This window comes from Maniola jurtina, chromosome 4 (genome assembly GCF_905333055.1).
Source record: "Maniola jurtina chromosome 4, ilManJurt1.1, whole genome shotgun sequence".
NCBI lineage: Eukaryota > Metazoa > Arthropoda > Insecta > Lepidoptera > Nymphalidae > Maniola > Maniola jurtina.
The window spans coordinates 7,482,894-7,495,058 of NC_060032.1; the positions used below are offsets into that span (position 1 = coordinate 7,482,894).

The 12,165-nt window shown below is 36.8% G+C and overlaps 1 non-coding gene across 1 annotated transcript; it reads right to left on the reverse strand.

Annotated features, from left to right (window-relative positions):
* Positions 1 to 11,351: 11,351 nt before the first annotated feature.
* Trnas-gcu lies at positions 11,352 to 11,433 on the reverse strand. The gene has a single exon. It is a non-coding gene; the product is annotated as a tRNA-Ser (tRNA).
* Between the last annotated feature and the right edge of the window lie 732 nt (positions 11,434 to 12,165).

Below are 12,165 nucleotides of genomic sequence, written 5' to 3' on the forward strand. Positions count from 1 at the left end.
AAGTGTGTAAGTAACCAAAAATTGTTTGAGAAAATAAAAACAACATTTAATATTAAATGAGGCAAATGTATAAAAGGGCCACCTCAGGAGCGGTGCGAGCGGTGCGACCGTTAGTGCGACCAGTGGTGTCATAGAGGCGGAAAAGCAATGCTTACCCAACTTGAATTATCTTAATGTTCATTTTTCATCATGTCTTGCCAGTAACAGGTAATCTACTATTTAATACCTACCCTGGCATCGAACCCTGTGCACGCCACTGGGTGGTGTGACCGCACCGGGCGCCGCTGTCGTAAGAGGATGCGAAGACATCTCAAAAATGCGCCCATTTAGGCAAAATTATAAAAATTTGCATATTTGTTTATTTTTTGGTCTGTTTGATTTATACTATCATGATTAGATTGATTTAAACGCCTGAATTAATTTCAGAGTTTTTTTTTGTATTAATATTATTGGTTGGTATAGGCTGATAATATAATTATTAGTTACCTATATAGGTATTTTCATAATACATAGTGTGATCGGAGTGTATGATTATGTAGGTACATCCTACTATTATTATAAACGCAAAAGTTTGTATGTATGGATGGATGTATGGATGTTTGTTACCCTGGATTAACACATAGGCTTATCTTATCTCGGATAATCAATGAGTTCTCACGGGATTTTTAAAACCTATATCCACGGGAACGAAGTCGCAGGCACCAGCATTAATACATAGTGTGATCGGAGGATATGATTATAAAGGTACATAATATAATAATGTTGACGTAAAAATACATGAGAAAAAAATTACAAATAGGGGGATCTGGATTCTGGAGGCTTTAGAATCTATACTGCACCGCCCGCATCGCGTCGCGTCGGCAAAACCGACCTAAGCCGGCCCTCACTATTTATACGTCGAATCTGTTTTCTAGTTAAACAACAGAGTTGTAAACAAAGACATAGCTGTCAAAAGCTTTACAGCATGAGCAGTATATTTTCTGTAAATACAGTGTTGGTGTGGCAAAGAAGTGTCTTATTATAATTGTCGAGATATTCCTGCGTAAATTATTGTTTTGCACGGACTTTTGTAATATTTTGTGAGACGCGTAGAGTTTTGTCAACTGCATTGTTGGCAGTGATTTATTGCAGCTTTTACTGTAGTATTCTTAAGGCAGCAACTTGTTACATTAAAACCGGCCAAGTGCGAGTCCAGCCTCGCTATTTTAGGGTTCCGTACATAATTATGTTTTGGTCACTTAGGTACACACTACTCTGATCGTTGTTTTCATTATAACGATACCCCAAACGCTAGGGTAAGAAAAATATTTTGTTTCCATACATTATGGGAGCATAAAGAATCCTGCCTGAAAAATAATTTAGGTAAATTAAATTTCTAAGCCAAAAGTCGGTATCGGTTCTATACCACATGCCTACCAAAATTTCAGGTTTGTAACTTATTTCATCTACGAGCGAGAGACCCGTGACACTCGGACGGACAGACACAGACAGATAGAAAAGTGATATAAAATGTTCCTTTTTACCCTTTCGTTACGGAACCCTAAAAAGCAGTACGAATGGTATTCTTTTCACCATTTTGCAATTTTATGTTATAAAGTCTATTTGTCGCTTCTTAAGAATAAATAAATAATCTGTGACATGTTTTATATTGCAAACTGGTTTGTTTTTAATTTAACATTAAGACGTATAATAAAACGTTGATTTTATGGCCAAAGTACCGAAGTCCAATAAAGTTCGATTTATAGGTTGTATAATTATTATTGTAAAGTAGTTTCTAATATGTTAATTAACTTTGTGTATAAATAAATACTTTATTAAGGAATACCCAGTGATAATAGTGTTAAGTGATATTGTACCTAATGTACTAAACTATCTGTCATTGCTATCGATTCGAGCTATCTATGTTTTTCGGAATTGTATGGCTATACATATACACAGTTTTATATATTTAAAAAAAATATGTATATTTTTTCACAAACCCACGCTATTTCTAGATAGAAAAATTGTAAATTAACTAATTGACTGAAGAGAACGATATAATTTAAGCTACTTTAAGATGAATCTTTTGATTGTCTTTTCTACGGCCATGTAAATAGCAAAGATAAAATAATAATAAAAACATATTTCAAATCAAAGAAAGTTTCCAAATTATTTCTATTTTAGATATTGTATAGAAGCAGGTCCTAAGTCTATGTCTAAGTTTGCCTAATACCTAATATAGGTGCAAGGAACCAGAAGCTTAATTTGCTATGCTGCCGCTAAAACAGTGAAATCTGTTTGGTCGATATGCTCCACCACCCGCCCTCCTACTGCTAAAATACTTATGTAGAAAAAGCAACGACGACGTTGACTTAACTTGACAAAAGACGTTGCTTCATGATGACCACGACCGCTCTGTCAAGAGTGAGACGACAAAGAAGAAGAAGAAGAAAAAGCAAAGTACCAAAACAGCCATAAGTATGTATCACCACGCAACACCACAAAATCCTCCACATTGCAATCTTTGCAACAATTCCAACTAAGTATTTTACAGTTGTGCATGGAATTTTAGCAAATTGAGCTTTTGGTGCCTTATCTCTTGTGTTTGACCTTCGAAACGCTGTCCGCTCTTTATACCTAGTGGAGTAGAAACGAATAATAGAGTTCACGTACAGCAGCAGCAGTTGTATTTTTGGCTCATATAAAAGGCAACAGAAACCGCACCGCTTCAAGACGTTTACATTGAAAGCGCGATACGGTCCTGTAAGATTTGTAAACCTACTTACCTATTTTAATGCTTCCGAACTAATAAACGGAAAATTGTCCGCCATGTTGTGACTAGTGTGTAGCTAGAAACATCTTTTGAGCCAATATGTCTATTTTTAATATATTCTCAATGGGTTTTGTCCAACGGAACATGGCGGAAAGTTTTTTCGCTTCGAAAGTTCGGACGCATTATACAGTTAGGTACCTTATGAAGCGCGTCATATGCGGCGACGCTCCAGGATGATGGATCCTTAACACCTTCCTTCAATCTTCATGCAGTTCCTTGAATTACGACCTCATGAAGTAGGAGCCGCAATGGCACGTTCTCGTGGCGCTGCCTTCATGCGTCGTTTATGTTCAAGCCTGAATTTGGATGATCTACAATGGACCTACCAATCGACCTAGGAAAAGTCTAAACCGTGACAGTTATCAAGGACACGACTGTCATTTCCATTACAATTGCCTAACTACTGTGTGAACTAACTCACCTAGGTGCCTCGGCTCCACCTAAGCGGAGCGCATAGAGGAGATAACAATAATATGTACAGTCGACAAATCAGAATTTACAACATGACGTGATGATTTTTTCACATCATCTATAATGAATCTGATTGGTCGACTGAACACATCTCCTCTCTTCTCCGGTTAGGTGGATACAGGGCCTAAACTCTACAATTTACGAATATCACCTACTAGGTAGATACAGTAGGAATGTAGGTCCTGCTCTTGCTATTAGATATGCATGACGACAGTTTTATTCTCCTCGACGATTCTTCTGTAATTGAACTTGATATTTAAAATGCCCGAGTATGGAATCTGTGGTATGGTGATTGGAAGTATGGCATTCCTTTGTTGCCTATCTTTTGATCGAGTCACTTTCAATGTAGAATAACAGTTTTGAGCTTAATAAAAAAAATTATAAATATATTATTATTATAAATTATATTATTATTATAAATTATATAATTATATTATTATTATAAATTTAATAATAGTATCTCTACACTATATTGTAGTGTACCTACTAGGTCAACCTAAGATAAAATCTTTTCGCATAATATTATTAAGATTTGAAGCAATACACTAAGTAGGTAGAATACCTAAGAGGAAAAAAATTACTCTTGCGTGCATAAAGTAATTAAAATTAGAATCATTTTCAAATAAGAGGCAAAAGGACCTCTACAATAAAATAAATTATTTTTTTAGTTAGAATTGTAAGCAAGGCTGTGGGCCTCCATGCGAAAGCCTAAAAGATTGATCACTTGTGGCACGAAATCTAAAATGGAAATCCAATTCTCGCGATCATTTCAATCGGATTCCGATCAAAAACCCGAACTCCGTGACGGTACCACAATAAAACACAATAACAAAACGAGGAACAATCATATTCGAAAAGAGAATTGAATTTATCATTGAGAAGAAACGAGAGAAAGAAATGATAAATGATGTATCGAGGGCGAGGAGCCGGGAGTGCGAGCGGGACGGTGTCCGTGTTCAATTCGACCGTACGCTCTACGCCGATGATTTATAGTTTCTCAACAGGGATTGGCCGATGCAGTACAAAAGATTTATAGATCCTTATGCCTCATGCGCGGTAGGAGCGTTTTCTTATTATAAATCTCACTCCTGCGCATGCACTCGCCGATACTTCAGCCGAAGGAGAAATTAAAAAAATATGTTAACATATTGCGCTTGTAGGCTGGTCCGGCTCGACATACTCGTAGAACACGAGGGATAATTGGCTCACAAGTTAATGGTCTTGATCACGTAGTCCTGTTTCTCATAACTCCAGACATACTTGGGCCGACGCAAGCAATAATTGATTGCACTATACATTTTAATGATTATCGTCAGGGTAATAATAAAACGACTTATCTCGACGCAAATAACTTTTATGGATCATAATAAAAATGGTAACATATTTTCTAAACAAATCCAAATTTTTGAACTAATAACTACTTACATAATATTACGAAAAAAATTGGGTTATCTTTTTGATTCAACTTTAGTCGAATGGGTAGATACGAGTAGATATTGCTGTTATAGGAAATAACAGTGATATTATTTCATCCTAATTTTTAACTAAGTATACCTATAGGTGGGTAATATGGATCTGAGCTCTTCAAGGGTCATTATTGCTTCAACAAGCCGTTTTGCTGGAAATGGAAATCATTAATTCATCTCTAAGCTACTCGCTTCTCGTCACCGCCATGGTTATATTTTGCTACGCATATTGTACCTAATATAAAGTCGATATAGGTAGGTATATAATGTTGGTATCTAATTGATAAAGTCCTAAAGTTACATCGGTCCCTACAATTTTAATTAATAAAGTTTGTCTCTACAGAACAAGGCGAAAGTTATATTGAAACGAGGTTTCATACAATCTAACTTTCGTCAGTCTGGCTGCTGAAACTTTCACCCTAAAATGGATAACACATACGGACTAACGGAGTATGGACGTAACATCGACCGTCCCGTCGGCGAAGGGTGCCTCGTCTATGGGCTACGCTACCCGTCGGCTTGCACCCCTATCGGAGATAAGATCTCTGCAACTGACACCTGGCTACGCCCCTTGCAACCCCGGCTATTACCTTTTTGTTTACGCACCCATGTGCATTAAACAGAAAAATCATAGCCCGTCATAACGCTCATGCCTAACCCGAGTTTGGTAACTTTGAAATGAAATGTCAATCAGCAAAACCCATTTGGATAGGAAGGTGTTATAAATAAATATTAAGTAAGTATAGTAATTAAGTATAACATTCCATAGATAGTCTTGACTCTCGGTTGAATTTCATTCTAAGACACTTTGAAAAAAAAGTAGGAAGTAGCCTGGTTGCAATTCAGCAGTGTTTTCAATCCTCGAGCCTCGAGGATTCTCAGTTCCGCTCGATTATGGTAGGTAGGTACCTACCTACTTATTTAAATCTTAAATGTAGGATCCCGCAAAGATTAACGAAAGATCACGTTGTTTTTTTATATTTTAAGTAGGTAAAGGTAGGTAACTACAAATTCATGGTTTTACTTGTGCTATAAGAACTACCTACCTGCCAAATTTCATGATTCTAGGTCAACGGGAAGTACCCTATAGGTTTTCTTGACAGACACGACGGACGGACAGACAGACAGACATTCAACAAAGTGATCCTATAAGGGTTCCGTTTTTCCTTTTCAGGTCCGGAACCCTAAAAGATAAGTAATTATGTACCTACCTATGAGCCTATCTAATTTAGGTAGATTTAGTAAAGATTTGATTTTAAGAAAAAATATATTGGTTGAGCAATGTAAGTAATATGTCTTTCGTAGATGTTTTAGTAATCTTCTTTGTTAAGCCCCTACGTTCATTATACTTATTTTCTTTGTTTCCGTTCATAAAGTCAAGATATTTATTAATACACTTAATTTTAATCCAAAGCTGGCCTTATCGGGCCCTAGGAGGACCGTCCGTTCGGATAATCAGACGTTTATCGTGGGGATCGGTACCAAAAGAAATGCCCCCGTTCGAAAGACAATCAGCGTAACGCAAAAAGCTTCATGATAAATCCTGTCAACTAAAATTGCAAATATATTCGGGCGAGGTGCAAAAAAGAATGTATGATAAAATACAATAGAGTTTGAATTCTAATGCATGCAACCCGGGCGGTCGTTTTTAGAGCGGGCCCTCTGTAAAGACTGAAATCTTTATTTATTAGAATCGGCAAATTATTAAAAGCCGAGTGTTTTATGTTCGCCGTATACCTATATAAAGGACAGTAAAAAAAGAATTTAACAGGAGAAAATAAGCTGACTAAAATGATCATAATATTTAAAAAATCATCAGAGACGTACCTTACTTACCTATTAATATAGGCTTTTAAAAAGCTTTAGTTCGAAGTCTACAAATCACGCATGCTTTGTACAGTATTTAGCTAGCAGTATTTAGTTGAATTTTATTGTACTAAGATTTTCAATAAAATGAGGCGCCCTTAGGAAGTCGTTACCCCCGATCTCGTCGAGCCCTATACATATAGGGCTCCAACCCAACTTCTGGCTGAGCTCCGCGCTCACCCAACCCACCGGTGACGTTGTGTAACAGCTAATAAGGGCAAACAGCATAACACAGTCCGAAAGAAAAAAATATAGTATGCAGGAATTCTGAGTAGTGTAAGGTTATTTTTAAAAAAGTTGATTTGAGTTGTCAAAAATAATATAAAATTATCAATTTAGCTGATGAAGGTAGTTTGGTAAAATCGATATTTGGCTCATTCGATGTCATACAATCTGTTACTAGGAGGCCAACAAGATTGAACTTGCATAAATACGGGTGTTTTGAAGGTTTTAGTTCAGTCTCCTTCCGAGATTCGGAGCGATATCGCATATTTTCGGTATTTGGATTGTGAACTGAATAATTAGATGTTGTGATAGCAATCACGCTCTAATTAAATTATTTATTTTGGCATTAGTTTGTTTAGATTAAAACTCTCGGATAACCTTACACATTAAACTTGTGTTTTTTTTGTGTTGGTTTTGGAGAGGACATTCCAATAATTCGATAAAAATATTTAAATAATACCTGCTTTTCTGAGTGACGCCAATAATAGGTAGGTAGGTACTTCTAGAGCTAAATTAAAAATAAATTCTTAACATTATTAAGTATTAAGTCTCTACTTGTAAATGCAAATTATGTCATTTAGGTCACTGTACGGTAAAAATGGTATTTAATGTGCAACATAAAATTTAATATTAACGTTGGTAGGTAAGTATATTTCAGTGTTAAAACCCAAGTAAACATGTGAAAGTAATTTAGTACCTATTCAAGTAGTGATATCTTCATCGGAAATTGTTTTACACCTGCCAGTCATACGGTGAACGTGTCGTTAACAGATAAATTTTAAAATAGGAACATCTCAATTGCGTTCTGAATACAAATAAGGTGTGCGGAACGTGCGGAAGGACGACAAGCTTTTTATAAGGAACGGCACAAACTGCAACATCGATACGACATCGATAAGACCTGCAATTTTCGAACTTTGAATGCTGTTCACGATTTACAATCATTTTCCAGCGCTATTTTATAAGTTCTTTTAAAAATCATAATCTTTATGATTATGATATTTATGATAGCTATTTAATTCGAAACTCTATACTATAAGAACAATAAAAACTTTGAGCTATTTGGATGATGTGCTGGGGTTAGAAACATGAAATTTTGGGCAGTAGGTTCCTTTTATAACGTAGGCACCCACTAAGAAAGGATTTTTAGGATTTCAACCTCAAAGGGGGTTAATAGCGGATGGAAGTTTGTATGAAAGTTTCTGTTGATCGATGAAAATTGGTATTTAGTCTTTCGGTTCGAAATAAAAAAAAAAATACATTTCTTCATTTTTTTAAATTCTACTCACTCCTAGTGGGTGAAAGTTTATATAAAAGTCCGTCATTTTTCAAGTTATTTCCATGGCAATTGGTATTTGGGTTTTTAGTTACAAATGAAAAATATATTTCAGGATTTTTTAATAATTTATAATTATAATTAAATTATAATACATTAATTAAATTGATATTTTTAACCTCCACGCCGATTTTCTTAGTTCCACTCGAGCAACGCCGGGGCAGGTGAGCTAGAACTTACATGAAGACAAAAAGAAGACAATTGTGATTTAAAATAAGTACAAGAGGAGAAAAATATTTATTTTTAACCCCCGACCCAAAAAGAGGGGTGTTATAAGTTTGACGTGTGTATCTGTGTATCTGTGTGTCTGTGTATCTGTGTATCTGTGTATCTGTCTGTGGCATCGTAGCGCCTAAACGAATGAACCAATTTTAATTTAGTTTTTTTTGTTTGAAAGGTCGCTTGATCGAGAGTGTTCTTAGCTATAATCTAAAAAAATTGGTTCAGCCGTTTAAGAGTTATCAGCTCTTTTCTAATTTTCTTGTAGAAAAGAAGGTTAGATAACCGTTAGGTTCATAATATTATGTCAATAGACAAATGTCAAGCTGTCAAGATGGACGTTGCCTAAATACATAATTATTTATTTGAAAATGATGTTTTGGAAAACTCAGATACTTTGGATCGTCGGGGGTGTTATAAATTTTTAATTTACACTTGTTATTGTACCAGTTTTAGGATAGAACTGTGCTAGTTTAAAGTATGAATAAATGGAAAAAATTGCCTGTGGAAAGAGAATTAGTAAATAAGTCTTTGTTTTGGTTAATTTGGTTTATTGATAGGAATATGTATAGGCGAATGAGGTACTTTCGTGGTATGGAAGCAACGTGTAGCTAACTCCGTTCAAATGTATGAAAAACCAACAGTAGCGGTAAACCTGTTCCAATCGATGTCGTATCGTCGTCGTCCAGCAAACCATCGATGGCTCGGTCGATGCAGCGTAGGGAGCACATTGTTCGCTATCGGGACAAGTGTTTTGACGGCCGCCTATCGTGGTGATATGCATCTCACGTCGCGGCTACATGGAAATTCACCTACTTTTAGTTAATTTTCACATTGAGTATTGACTTAGAAAACTACCTAGGTAGACCTAGGTAGTAAAGGTACTTACCTAGGTAAGTACCTTTTTTAACGGGTAAGTCTCAGAATCAGAATGATAATCATTTTTGACAAAATATAATGGGAACGGTTGAATCATGCTGCTCATCCTTGCTAACCTTGCTTTGTCGCTGTTTGTACTTTGTACATATCCACATAATATCCTGTCAAGCATGGATGGCACGCAAAATTATTTTCGTATTGGTCAGCAAAAAATAACTAGGTAAGTAGTTTTTGCGGAAAAGCTCAACGAACACTTTAGTACTGTACTGTACCCAGTCGTACTTAGATAATAATAATATGATTATTATTATGGGTTTTTTAGCGATTATAATACTATAAAGTATCTATTTCTATCCCATGACTAACTTAACTCCACCATAACGAAAGATCATAAAAGGAAGAAAAGGCTCTCAAAGTCTCAAGTCTTTCACAAATTAACGAGGAAAAAAACAATAAATTATAAAACATCCCTTATGTTAGCAAAAGCTCGATTGGTATAGGAAGTGGGGCGGGAGGGCCGGTCGTAGAGGGCGACTTCCGTGTTCCGGCCTACTCCTCATAACTCATCATCAGCACTCAACGGGAGGCCCGCACCCTCACGTGAACAAAGAAAAATAAAGATTTGTGTGAATTATATCCCTCTGTGTAAGCAAAGGGGAAACATAAGTTATAAAAAATAAATCCGCAGAATAGATTCTGTTTTTGTGCGTTTTGCGTATGAAGATCCTTTTACCCCCTCAGCCAAATGGTAGGGTGTTTAATGTTTGATGCGATTGTTGGTATCAGTTTCTTGAACTACACATACTTATAAGGAGATTACATAGTAGCAATGACCTTCTTAATTTAGTTCCTTGCATACCTAAATAGTAGCTTATTATTACGCCTAGTAAGTATTTGCGGACTGTACCAACCTCATTATTCATCATCATCTCAACCCATCGGTGGCTACTAAGTACTGAGTGCGGGTCTCCCCCTTTCAGAATGAAAAGGGCTTAGGTCCACCACGTTGTTAAAGTGCAAATTAGCAGACTGCACACACCTTTGAGACCATCATGGAGAATTCTTAGGCACGCAGATTTCCTTGCGATATTTTCCTTCACATTTACAACAAGTGATATTTTTATAATAACTTAAAAACGCACATATCTCCGAAAAGACACAGGTGCGTGCCGGGATTGAACCCCGGAACCACGAGTAAACTGGCCGACGACTTAACTGGGTAGGTGCTACAATAAACGCGTATCAATCAGCTGATCCACAGTTAAAACTGCACCACACACGTCATCCGCTCATTGACTAGCCCAAAGTTAAAACCACGTAAAACCAGATAGCTTATAGTGTTCATAAGAGCGTGTACACATCGCCGGGGCTGGGCGCGTGTCGGCGATATTCGGCGCAATAATATTCATAAATAACAGCAGACAACAATGTGGAGGAGACGAGGAGGCCACGCGCCGACGCCGCGACGCGTGCCGCCCCGCCGCGTGTAATTATTTGCACTTACTTACTTATTGAATGTATGGTATTGTAAGTGCACAGTGCACTTGTGTTTACAGCGAGTCTTTTGCGAAATTGAAGTCAATGATGCCAATCTTGATTGCCGAAAAAAAACGCACCGTCTCTTCCTTTTTGGAAGTCAGTTAAAAATGTAGGTAAATACCTACACACGTTGAAATGCGTTTTCAACTCGTGTTCAACGCTTGTTCGACGGCTGTTCAACGCATCTTGCCTCTAGCCCAGCGTATTATAGTCTATATCTATACTATCTATACTAATATCATAAGGAGGTTATAAATTTGTTTGTAGTAGGTAATATCTGGAACTACTGAACCGATTTTGAAAATTCTTTCACCAGTAGTAAGCTACATTTTTTTATCAATGTAATGTGTGCATCACAATCATTTTTTGAAAAATTAGATTGTTAGAAACCTATCCATAATACCTACAACATAAAAGAACTGTCAAAACGTCAAAAATTCTCAATTAACATTGTTTTGTGCTTTAAAAATCGGCTTTAAACCAAATATGACGTAATGGATGCCCCATTTTCCAAGAAATTAGACAGTCAAAAACTTGTCGACGAGGATGGGATTCGAACCCACGCGTGCAGAGCACATTGGATTAGCAGTCCAACGCCTTAACCACTCGGCCACCTCGTCGTAGCAAACTAACTCAAAATTCATAACAACTTTGAACTCAAGGCCATCTTTACACTATCACATTTTTTTTAAATTAGATAGGTACCTACTAAGAAATACTTTTTAACTAGGTACATCGTAAACTGATAACTACAGCTCACGAAAGCACAAAAATAATGCCCTTCCCCTCCACTTCCAGTTTTCCCCTCCACTTCTACCTACTAAGTAGGTACCTACCTTCTAAGCAAACGCGCTCTACATTAGACTCATCATCATTTGCCAGCATGTTTTTGATTGCAGGCAAGCGATAGTCTGAGTGAAAAAAATAACAACACCAACTTGGCACGTAACATACTTACTCACAGTACGTAACTCAAGCCAACGAGGTAGATCGGACGGTACCTACCTAAGAAAGCGAAAAATCCTTAAAAATGATAAATAAATAGCGTTCATCAGGTACCTACTTATGGGCTGTATTCACCCAAAAGTAATAAAAATTATGATCAAAGTTATGGACGTGATAAAAAATAATACTGTGACAAACGACAATCGAGATAACATACTGTTCGGGACTCCCCAAGTAATGTTAACGATCTTACCTCATCATTAACCGATCTGTAGGCTCACTACTGAGCACGGGTCTGCTCTTAGAATGAGAAGGGTTTGGCCATAATCCACCACGCTCTGGATAATTGGCTATTGGCATACTTCACACTAGGGCTTGAGCTCCGGAACTCCGATTTGTAACTCCGG